This window comes from Macrobrachium rosenbergii, chromosome 20 (genome assembly GCF_040412425.1).
Source record: "Macrobrachium rosenbergii isolate ZJJX-2024 chromosome 20, ASM4041242v1, whole genome shotgun sequence".
Taxonomy (NCBI): Eukaryota; Metazoa; Arthropoda; class Malacostraca; order Decapoda; family Palaemonidae; genus Macrobrachium; species Macrobrachium rosenbergii.
In genome coordinates, this window is record NC_089760.1 from 8,760,001 (window position 1) to 8,771,873 (window position 11,873).

The 11,873-nt window shown below is 33.0% G+C and overlaps 1 long non-coding RNA gene across 2 annotated transcripts in view; it reads right to left on the reverse strand.

The window, feature by feature from the left end:
• The window catches only part of LOC136848914 (uncharacterized), a 95,806-nt gene extending 87,804 nt beyond the window's left edge, over positions 1 to 8,002 (reverse strand). For both annotated transcript variants that reach the window (XR_010856176.1, XR_010856175.1), the window contains exon 1: positions 7,900 to 8,002. This is a non-coding gene — a long non-coding RNA (uncharacterized lncRNA). The remainder of the gene's footprint in view (positions 1 to 7,899) is intronic.
• Positions 8,003 to 11,873: the final 3,871 nt, after the last annotated feature.

The window sequence follows — 11,873 nt, forward strand, 5'->3', positions numbered from 1 at the left end:
AATTTTTACTAAGCAACCAAAATGCTATAGAAAAAGTCAATTTCCCAGGTAATACCTGACGCCTGACCTAACCAGACCTTCCATTCCTGACCTCAATTAGGAGTGCCATGCCCTGACCTTCGCCCTCTTCCGAACCCCCTAAGTGACACTAAACATTTGAAACATAGACCCTAAGCTTCCGTTCGGGGGGGAGATAGTGTTAGTTCCTGCTCCTGTCATTCTGCAAACTTATTATTAATTAATAAACCTAATAAACAGTGTTCAAGTGCTTCCTTCTGTGATTTATTTCATGAACTAATCATCCCTTGCTCATACTAAGGCCTTTAGTTATTCCTCCCAGAGAAATCCGCGAATGCATGAGTCCGCGAATCGTGAGAACGCAAATACAGGGGGTATACTGTGTATATAAGTATATATATATATATATATATATATATATATATATATATATATATATATATATATATATATATATATATATATATATATATATATACATATATATATATTTATAATATTTATAATATATATATATATATATATATATATATATATATATATATATATATATATATTATATATATATAAATATATATATATATATATATGATATATATATAATTTCATATATATATAAATATATTTACTAATTACTGTATCATTTTCATGACTAAATATAGTTTTATTATATAAAACTATTAAAATATATATATATATATATATATTTTTATAATATATTTATATATATTTAAACTATCAAAATATATATATTTATATAAACCTAAGTGTTTTTAGAGGGTTTATATATTTATATAATATATATTTTATATATATATATATATATATATTTATATAATATATCCCTATTGAATATATATATATATATATATATATATGTATGTATATATGCCCCATATTCGCGTTCTCACGCATTATAAGATTTCTCTGTATATATATATATTATAAAAATATATATTTTTCATGAGAAATATTTACTATTACTGTATTTTCATATCATTTTCATGACTAAATGCAGTTTTGTGATAAAACTATTAAAATACTCAGGTATAAGCATTTTTGGAGGTTTTCTTGTTTAAACTATCAAAATTGCAATTCTAAGTGTTTTTAGAGGGGTTTTAAGTATATATATTTTAGCTATTCGCATATATCCCTCTTGAATATAGGTGTTTACTGTATGTATGTGTATATATATATATATATATATATATATATATATATATATATATATATATATATATATATATATATATATATATATATATATATATATATATACTGTATATATATACACATATATAATATATATATATATATATATATATATATATATATATATATATATATATATATATATATATATATATATATATATATATATATATATATTATTTGTGTGTGTAGTTCTTAACATTTACAGGTTATACTTTTCTTTTCAATATTAGCATTAGAGACACAAACAAAGATTAAGTAGATGGAAATGGTAAGGTAAAAATGCCAACACTGTGAATCTTTGAGTCATGTGGCTAAAAAGGTACACTGAAGGATGAAATCCCATTGTTTGAGTCTAGCTCGATGAAAGGAAATGGAACGTCAAATATGTATACCGCACTAAAAGGTCTGAAAAGCACAGTGAAAACTCCAGGTCGTAAAAGCAGTATGGAATAATGGAGTCGTATAAAAAAATGGAGTTATCGTTGATGAGGATTTAGATGTAATGTAAGGATATAACCCTTATGAAGGGAAACACGAAAAACTATTCATGGTACTAAGCAATATTTTAGACATGGACGTTTTGTATTAGTTGTCAGGCGCTTCTAATTCCATAACATTTACTAGCTACCAGATTCCCAATGCCCTCGAGTTCTCTGTGCCCCATCATCTTGCTCTTCCTGAATATTCAGATGATCCCATGACAACAGCTCTAACACCATGTCTGACCACTGCATTCCAGTTCTCCCTCTCCTTTCAAAGTATTGAATTATACACCATCCTCACTTTCCAATTGTTGAAGATACTTTCTTCATGATTATCCATTTCAGAATGCTGGGATAATTTTTTTTTACCTTCGTTACTTTTGTTATTTCCTCTTATTCATTATGTATAAACTTTTCATCATTTTGTTTAACATACGAAGTTGGTTTCTTAAATACGTTTCTTTTCCTAATGGATCGCACTGCTTATAACTTGGTATATTTTGAGTTTAGTTTCTAACTCAACCTACCCTCATCTCTTACCTTTACTCTCGAATGCTTCTTTCAATTAACTTTTTCCAGTCCTCTATCATCCACTCTAACTCTCATGGCCCCATCAAATACAATTTATTTTTAATGGCATATTTTAATCACTATATACTGTCTCGAGAGATTTTATGATTTTAATTGTTTTGTAACTTATGAATTTTACATTTCTTACCATTTCATAGCCGTTATGGAACGATTAAATTTAACTAACACTTTTTTTGGTGTTGATGACCTTTTTTTTATTGTTGCACCTGATAATTTAATATCAAATCCATTAACCAGTTTTATTGCCTTACTTACTCAGGTCTTTCAAGGGATACTGCACATAAATCTCCTGAATTTTCTATTTTCTCCTAGGTTAGATTAGGTGTACCTTTAGGGAAGGTTAGGTTAGGTTCAGATTCAAGATAGATTAGATTAGATTACATTAGTCAGTTAGGCTAGTTTTAGCTTAGGATAGCTTAGCATTAGGTTTAGCTTATGTTAGTGTCGGTAGGGCTTAGGTCTGACTTTATTTAGATTAGCTGTGTTTGGCTTTAGGTTAGGTTCAGTTAATTTTACATGTTTGGTGAGGTTAAGTTAGATGTAAATTAGCTTCATTCAGGTTAGGTTATGCTAAAGTTTAGTTTGGGTTTTAGGATTAAGTTGAGTGAGGTTGGGTTTCTTTGGCTAAGGTATGTATAGGTTCAGGTAGGTTAGAGTTGCATGGAGTTCAGGCTTAGCTCGAGGTTAGGTTAGACTTTGGATATAGAATGAGTTATACCAGTTTAAATTAGGTGTAGCCTGGTTTAGTTGAAGTAGATTTAGCTTTGTTCTGGCTTATATTAAGTTAGGTGTGGTTATATTTAGGTTTATAGGTGTGGTTATATTTAGGTTTATTTAAGTTAGATTTAGATATAGATTTGGTTATGTTTCTTTGAGTAGGTTAGGTTTACTTTTAGCTTAGGTCACATCTGTCTTTATGTAGAATTGTGTACGATTTGGTTTACATTTTGTTTAGGTTGATTTACGGGTTAGGGTAATGTTTTGATTAGGCTAGATTAGATTTTGGGGTTAAGTTAGGTTAGGTTAGGTTAGGTTAATCAGGTTGGTTTTGCAGTTAGGTTAAGGTTTAGGATAGCTTCAAATTAGGTTTAGTTTGATACCTGGTTAGGTTTGGTCGGTTAGTTATATCAGATTTAAGTTAGGTTAGGTTGGGTTATTGATATGTTACATTAGGTTTAGTTTAATGTTTGGGTTAGGTTAGGCAAAGTTACTTTATCTTAGCTTAAGATAGTTTAAGACTAGGTTAGCTCATTAGATGAAGATATTTCTTTATCCTACAGCTTAGCAATTATATCTATTCTCTAAATGACTTGTTGAATTACTCCATCCCTGAAAATATTAAAAAACAATAGGGGTAATAGACTCTTGTCACAGATCAGATTTTAAAACAAAAAAGTAACCTTCTCATCTACATAATGTAATATAGACACCATTATTGTAAAAAATATCAAGAATACAATCAATGCTCATATCTAACACCCTAAACAGTACAACACTATTTACCAAAAAGGTTGTCACATGCATTTTTAGACGAACAATTTTGAATAGAATGGTCTGTTCACAAAATTGCTAGTAATCTTGTGCTGGAGAAAAACTTCCCATGGATAAAGTTATGTTTCATGAATTAGGAAACAAAGTTACAATTTAAAATTCAATGCAAAGGACACATTAGTCACAAACAAACCAATATACACTAAAATTAGCAGGAAAAAAGTAATGTTCACTTCCTTTCATATTTCACACCTGAACACTTTTCTCAGGCATATCAGGAAGTCAAAAACAAGTACATAAATTACAATAACCTTTATTTACATATGTATGGAGTCAGTAGTGGGTATGCCCTCTGTGAGCTGCAATAACCCCCACCAAGCAGTGTGGCATGCTGTCCACCAGCTGTACAAGGTTCTCAGCAGGTGTCCTGTCCCATTTTTCCAAAAGAGCATGACCCAATTCTCTAAGGGTGGATGGCTTGTTGTCCCTTTGTCCAATTGCACAGCTCAGTTGATCCCATAAATGTTCTATGGGGTTGATATCTGGGCTCAGTGCTGGCTGCCTAGAGGATGTTCACATCCTGTCCTTCAAGGTATGTACCAGAACAGTGAATCGCAGTTTGGTAGCGATGTGTCACCGGGTCCGTAGATGTGTTGGGAGGCCAAAGCTCACCCCCATACATAAATGAGACTGTCTGGCTTGGGCCCATCAATACCGGAGTCTGACTGTACAACACTGGCACCATGTGGTTTTTGGAAATGAGCCCAGATTTCTGCTGTTTCCAGTAGATGCTAGGAGGCATGTACACAGACAGGCTGGAGAACATTTCAGGGGAACGTGTGTACAAGCTCAAGTTGCTGGAGGCGGTGAATCTCTTCATGTGTGGGGTGCCATTTGTGCAGATGGCAAGAGTCAACTTGTCATTCTGGATCGAAACATGACTGGTGACGTATGCAGACAGTTGTTGGATCAGAACCTTCTTCCATGGACTCGTGGTTTGTTTGCCAATAATTTCCGGTGCCATGACGACAATGCCCCTGCCCATCGAGCACGTGAGGTGACTACTCACCTTGAAAGACAGGATGTGGACGTCCAGGGGCAGCCCGCACTGAGCCCAGATCTCAACCCCACAGAACATTTATGGGATCAATTGGGCCATGCAATTAGACAAAGGGACAACCACCCATCCTCCCTTAGAGAATTTTTTTATCTTTCATTTAGAAAATACATTTTAAAGTTCATTTTCCTATTCAATACATATGCAATATATGTAATTTATGTACAAATCAACAAATATAAGTCATAATATTTTATATACATAAATATACTTAAATTTACTATGTACATACATACATATACACATACCTATATACTGTATAGTATACATACCCATTATGTATACTCATATATATCTGTATATATTAAAATTCCAAGTACTACGTGTAAAATGAGAATGAATGTTTTTAAATGATTTACGCAGTACATACATACTCCTGTATATACTTTCTCTTATTAAACCAATTAAATGTGGATCATCTAACACCAACCTAGATTTATAACTAGCCTATACCAAATACCAGATATAAAATCTGCTGATAATACATTTGCAGCGTTCCTATCTTTCAAACTATTCGTTTCAAAATCAAATTTTAGTACTTGAAGAAAATTCTTAGTTCTGACTTTATATACACAAAACTTTAAACACTTTTTTAAACCATTCTATTAACTTTTTATTCACTCTACGAAAATAAAATAAATGCATCATAGTTTCTTTTTCCCCACAAGTACTACACACACCATCTTGTACGATATTCATCATATGTAATCTGTCCCGATATTGGCAATATATATATATGTATATATTTATATATAATACTTCTATATATATATATATATATATATATATATATATATATATATTTATACAATACTTCTCGGACATGTGGCTCTATAAACTTGCTATTTACATTTACCCATATATTCTTCCAGTTAAACAATGGGTAGTTAATTTGAACATTTGGCTTATAGTTATCTACCATTAAAAATCTATATACATTGCTACTTTTACAATGCGGATACACATTCATCTTGATGGCTAGTCTTAAAGTATTAATTATTTCTTCATGATAGGGGGTGGTTATTACTGCAGCATCTTTAATTTCATTATCACTTAATAAATAGCTTCCTTTCATTTTACAGTAGTATATCATTAGCTCATACCCAAATTTTTTTTAAAGAACTCTTATTAAATTGCCTTTACCTTATAGTCAATTTTTACTACTCCACACCCTCCTTCTAATCTTGGCAAACATGCTTTCCTGCTAATTTCCATAAATACTTGAAAATACATTTTTCTATCTGCTTCTCAATATTTTTTGGGATCGGTATCACATGGGCTATATACCAACATTTTGATAAAAACTTCATATTAATGACCAGAGCTTTTTGAAATATTGTCGACTTCCTATTATGTGAAAAGCCGATCATTTTCAACACATTTTCTCTAATTTTGTTCCAATTTTCCTCCCTTGTTTCACAAAAATCATTAAAATAGGTTATACCTAAAATTTTACAGCTATCGGTTTGTATGTTCAAATTTTGTACTGGCCATAAGGTTCTGTTTTTCCATTGCCCTAACCCAAATATGCTAGTTTTATTCAAGTTAACAGAAGCACCAGTAGCATTTCCATATATTTTTAAGATCTTAAAACTTTATTCTATCCCTTCATCTCTACATACAACAATTGAGCTATCGTCTGCATACGCAACAACTCAAATTCTTAGATTATTTGGCATTTCAGGAGAATATTTACCAACTCTTTGTTTCAACAATCTATACAATGGCTCTTGCGCTATTATGAACATCATCATACACGAAGGACAACCTTGTCCGACTGATCTTTTGATGGAAAAAGGCTTAGTTACGTTGCCATTAATGCTCACCACACTATTTGCATTTTTGTATAGCATTTTTATCAGACAAATGAACTTAAAGGAAAATCCAAACAGTTCTAGCACTTGAAACAAAAACTCCAAAGGCCTTTGACCAATCTAAATTAATTAAAACAGCTTGCATATCTTTTGTTTTGCTCATTTCCCAACATTGCTTTCCAAATTTTCGACTTTCACCATTCATCAGTGGTCATCCTTGTCCTTCCACCACTGTACTGGGTCCAGTGTTTCCTTTGTTTTCTTTTGTCGTCCCTTTATTCGTGTCCGGAAAGTCCTCCTCAGTCCAAATATTTTTCCTTCCTAATATGTCTACAACACAATCATTAGCCAGATGTCCTTCATTACCACATTTATAGGTAATTCTTTTCTGGCCGTTGAGCTAAACGAAATATTTTTCTATGTTATTTTAGAATATAAACAGAATTATATATTTTGTCAGAAATACAGAATGACCTTCTCCCTTACCTTCATTTCTGCTGTTCTCAAGCCCCATTTAACATAACCTCAAAAGGACCGTGTGCATGCCTGTTATTCCTGATTGATATTTTTAGGGGTTTGCCATATTTACTTAGAATCATAATGATTACTTCATCGTCCATTTCAAATGGGGTATTTCAAAGGTCAATTGAGACGTATGTCGTCCCTGACAAAACATTGATAACTTTAACAGTTAACGTTTCGTCAATTTTATCACTTTATCCTAGTAAGCTTGATTCACATTCAGAAAGGTTTACGTTTTCAAGAAATTTCACAACCATTTCAAATTTCCGTTTGGTTCTGAACCCCCCTGACAACCTTCCCAACTTTCTAGTTTTCAATATATCAAATTTTAGGACTTTATCCTGGTTAAGTCAACATTCAACGCATCAATTGAAAACAAAACTTTCTCTTTAGAGTCCTGCCTCCGAACAACCTTCCTACTTTCTATTTTCAACCAAATAGGACTTTTTGGTTAAGTCATATCCATTTTGAAAACAATTACACGTTTTTCTCTCAATAGATGGCGGTAGTGTCGCCAACACCCCCTAGCCTAGGTTTCCTGTCTAGGGTTTTCCTAGCTACAAGAACTTATTTCACTCCTGGATTTTAACTATAATACAAAAAAAGCATTACACAGTTATGTCACTTAAATCACTGCATGTTCACTTACATCTCAGTCCAATTTTGTAACCGAAATCATCATTAATGTTCGAAAAATCGGCCAAAATAAGCAGGACGGAATACGGATGGCACCATTGTTTACACGACAGCTCTGCTTCTTCCTCATCGCTTAGAGAATTAGGTCAGACTGTCTCTCTTGGTCCTCTTGGAAGAATTGGACAGGATACCTGCTGAGAACCTTGTACAGCTGGTGGACAGCATGCCATGCCTCCTGGTGGGCGTTTATTGCTGAGCGTGGTCATACCCGCTATTGACTCTGTAGATTTGTAAATAAAGGTTATTGTAATTTATGTACATGTGTTTGACTTGCTGATATGTCTGGGAAAAAGATTCAGATGTGAAAATATATGAAAGGAAGTGAACATTACTTTTTTCCTGCTAATTTTAGTGTATACTGGTTTGTTTGCGACTATTGTGTCCTTTGTATTGAATTTTAAAGTGTATTTTCGTTTCCTTATTCATGAAACATACCTTTATCCATGGGAAGTTTTTCTGTAGCACAAGACTAACCACCAATTTTGTGAACAGACCATTCTATTCCAAATTGCTCGTCTAAAATTTCATGTGAAAACCTTTTTGGCGAATAGTAAATAATAAAAGCAAAGCACATACACATCATTTTATATATTTTATATATATATATATATATATATATATATATATATATATATATATATATATATATATATATATATATATATGATACCAGTTATCTGTTACTTTTTTGTTCCGTTCTTTAGCACATATTTTCAAAATCTGAAAAAAAATATTTGCAAAAACAAGAGATACGTTTTGGGTATACTCTGTCGTTTATGCCAAGTATAAATTCACATTCCCAACCAAGCGAAGTGACACACTGAGGCCAGACCAGGTGGTCTGACAGATGTTGAGAGAGCTGAGATCATTATTCAAATGAACAGTACTTTAGCAGGAGCCATAAATGACACGAGACGTCCGCCGTAATTACCACGACAAGCCTTCCTCTCCTCCATATTGCTGTTTGTGACGTTCATGCTCTCAGAGCGAAGAGGTCGTTTTGCCTCTCTGGATTAACAAGACAATAAGAGTTAAAGAACAAGAGAATAAGAGTTAAAAAATAAATATTTTGGCTTATTAACCTCCTTCAGAAGATGATAACCGCTTTATTTTTGTTGTTGACCACAATTATGAAAACATTCAGGTCCTCACTTTATGGCAATGTCGAAGATATAAGACGATTGTTGGAAAACTGTCAAAAAAACTAGCAGTCATTGAAGACAAGACACGGTGGGTGTGGCCACTATTTGGATGGATGATCAAAAAACCTGCTAGGAGCCATAGGTACACTCGGAAACCACAATCTCCGACCCACCTGGGTCGTGCCCCGAGTTAATGAGAGGGGCATTTCTGGACAGATTCTACCCTTCCCTCCTCCCGCCCCCTTTCCTAACTACAACCCGGCAGTTTCGTCAATTTTTCTTCGTTTCGATATTATGCAGGTTGTAGAATTCAACACAGTGTTGTCTATATAATCATACCATGACTGCTTCGCATTATATGCAGTAAAATCATGAAAAAAAAAACCAAAGCAAAATCCGGAAGAGTTCAAAAGGTGTTCGAGTGTGTTTCTTATCCGTGATAGTCGGAGCACGACCTAGGTGGGTTGGAGATTGTAGTTTCCGAGTGTACATAGACCATTTCCACATCTTTATTCCGGTTTAGCTTTCCGAAACTACTCTAAGATTTATAACTGCGAGTATATCCTTTAGTGGACACTTTAGAACCATAACGTTTTTCTCCCAGATTCCCACTAAAGAAAAGGAACGGATGACTGGATATTATCCTCTCTCTCTCTCTCTCTGTCTCTCTCTCTCTCTGTCTCTATCTATATATATATATATATATATATATATATATATATATATATATATATATATATATATATATATATATATATATATATATATATATATATATATATATATATATATATATATATATATAATATATATATATATATATATATATATATATATATATATATATATATATATATATATATATATTATAATGTGTGTGTGTTTTTGTATGTGTGAGTTTTCTTTGCCATGACCAACACAAAAAGACTAAATGACATGTATAAAGTTTCATCACACATCCTGCAAAAAGAGACAACTGATAATGAATCGAAGGTGTAGCATTGACATGCTGCAGAATATCTGTTAACAGCAGCGATCTAAAAAAAAAAACTTTGACCGCGATTTATGTAGACCTCTCTATAGTGTCACAGTAGTGAGCAGTAATTTTTAAAAAAAATCCGAGTTCCTGGCCAAAATTATTCCCAACTTCAAACATTTATCGAGATTCCGGATGCATCCCAAAGTTGAATGCTGTCTAACTACACATTTCCGTCCTGTGACCCCTGAAACGCCACTGAATTATGGGTCACGTAAGTATCATGTCCTGCGCATTTCAACTGTTTCACTTATGGAACTCCCTTGATGCGCCAAAACCCGGTTGAATTTCACCGACGGAGGCCAGTTCGAATATGCATAAAAAAAGTTGGAACGGAAATAAAGACCTGAGGTGCCAGAAAACTTGATAATTTCAACCGAAATGCTCAGAGCATTAGTATTGGCCCAAATAATTGCATGAGAGGCACCACATTTATACGAAAACAAACATTTCTACGTATAAGTGTGTATTATATGTTTCGACATTTGCTGACGTTAGGGAATCTCGTGTTTTATTAATTTATAGATACGTTTCCGTCTACTGACTAAGGGTTTTTTCCCCCAAGGAGTCCTATTCCTTTTCAGTGGACATTTGCAGTTTTTGAAACTGAATATGAAGTCTGATATATAGTTTAAGTACTGCGGTACCAACTTACTTTACGATATGTACTGTATAAATCAATTGGTAGCGCTTTTGTCCTTCATTTGAAAGTTAAGAATACGAGCCTGTTTTGAGGTATTATTATTATTATTATTATTATTATTATTATTATTATTATTATTATTATTATTATTATTATGTGAAATGAATTTGCGGTTTATTTACCATATATAACACAAAAAGAAACTGAAGAAGTCAAGTTTTATCACAAATCTTGCTGAAAGTGAAAAACTGATAATGAATCAATAGGTAGAGCATATACTCAATGCAGAACTGTTAACATGGAATCGACAAAGCTCGAACGTATTTCAGGTAGGCCTCTCTATATTGTCACAGTAGTGACCCGTAGTTAAAAGAAAAAACAAAAAACAATCAGAGTTGCTGGTCAAAATTATTCCCAACTTCAAACATTTATCGAGATTCCGGATGCATCCCAAAGTTGACTGCTGGCTAACTACACATTTCCGTCATTGACCCCTGAAACGCCACTGAATTATGGGTCATACAAGTACGATGTCCAGCATACTTCAACAGCTCCACTTATGGAAACCTCATGGTGGGCCGAAATCTGGGTGAATTTCACCGAAATAAGCCAGTTCGAATAAGCATCAAAAAGTTGGAGCAGTAATAAATGCATCCCAAAGTTGGATGCTGTCTAACTACACATTTCCGTCATTGACCCCTGAAACGACACAGAATTATGGGTCATTCAAGTACCGTGTCCAGCATATTTCAACAGCACAACTCATGAAAACCTCGTGGTGCGACGAAATCTGATCGAATTTCACCGAAAGAAGCCAATTCGAAGAAGCATAAAAAAGTTGGAGCGTTAATAAAGACACCAGGCGCCAGAAAACTTTATAATTATCCACTGAAACGTTCCAGTCCATTAGTATTGGCCCAAATACTAGCATGAAAGGTCGAACATTGATACTAAAACTAAGATTTCCACGCATAAGTGTGTATTACATTTGTTAAGTAATCAGGGTGTATATATATATATATATATATATATATATATATATATATATATATATATATATATATATATATATATATATATATATATATATATATATATATATATAT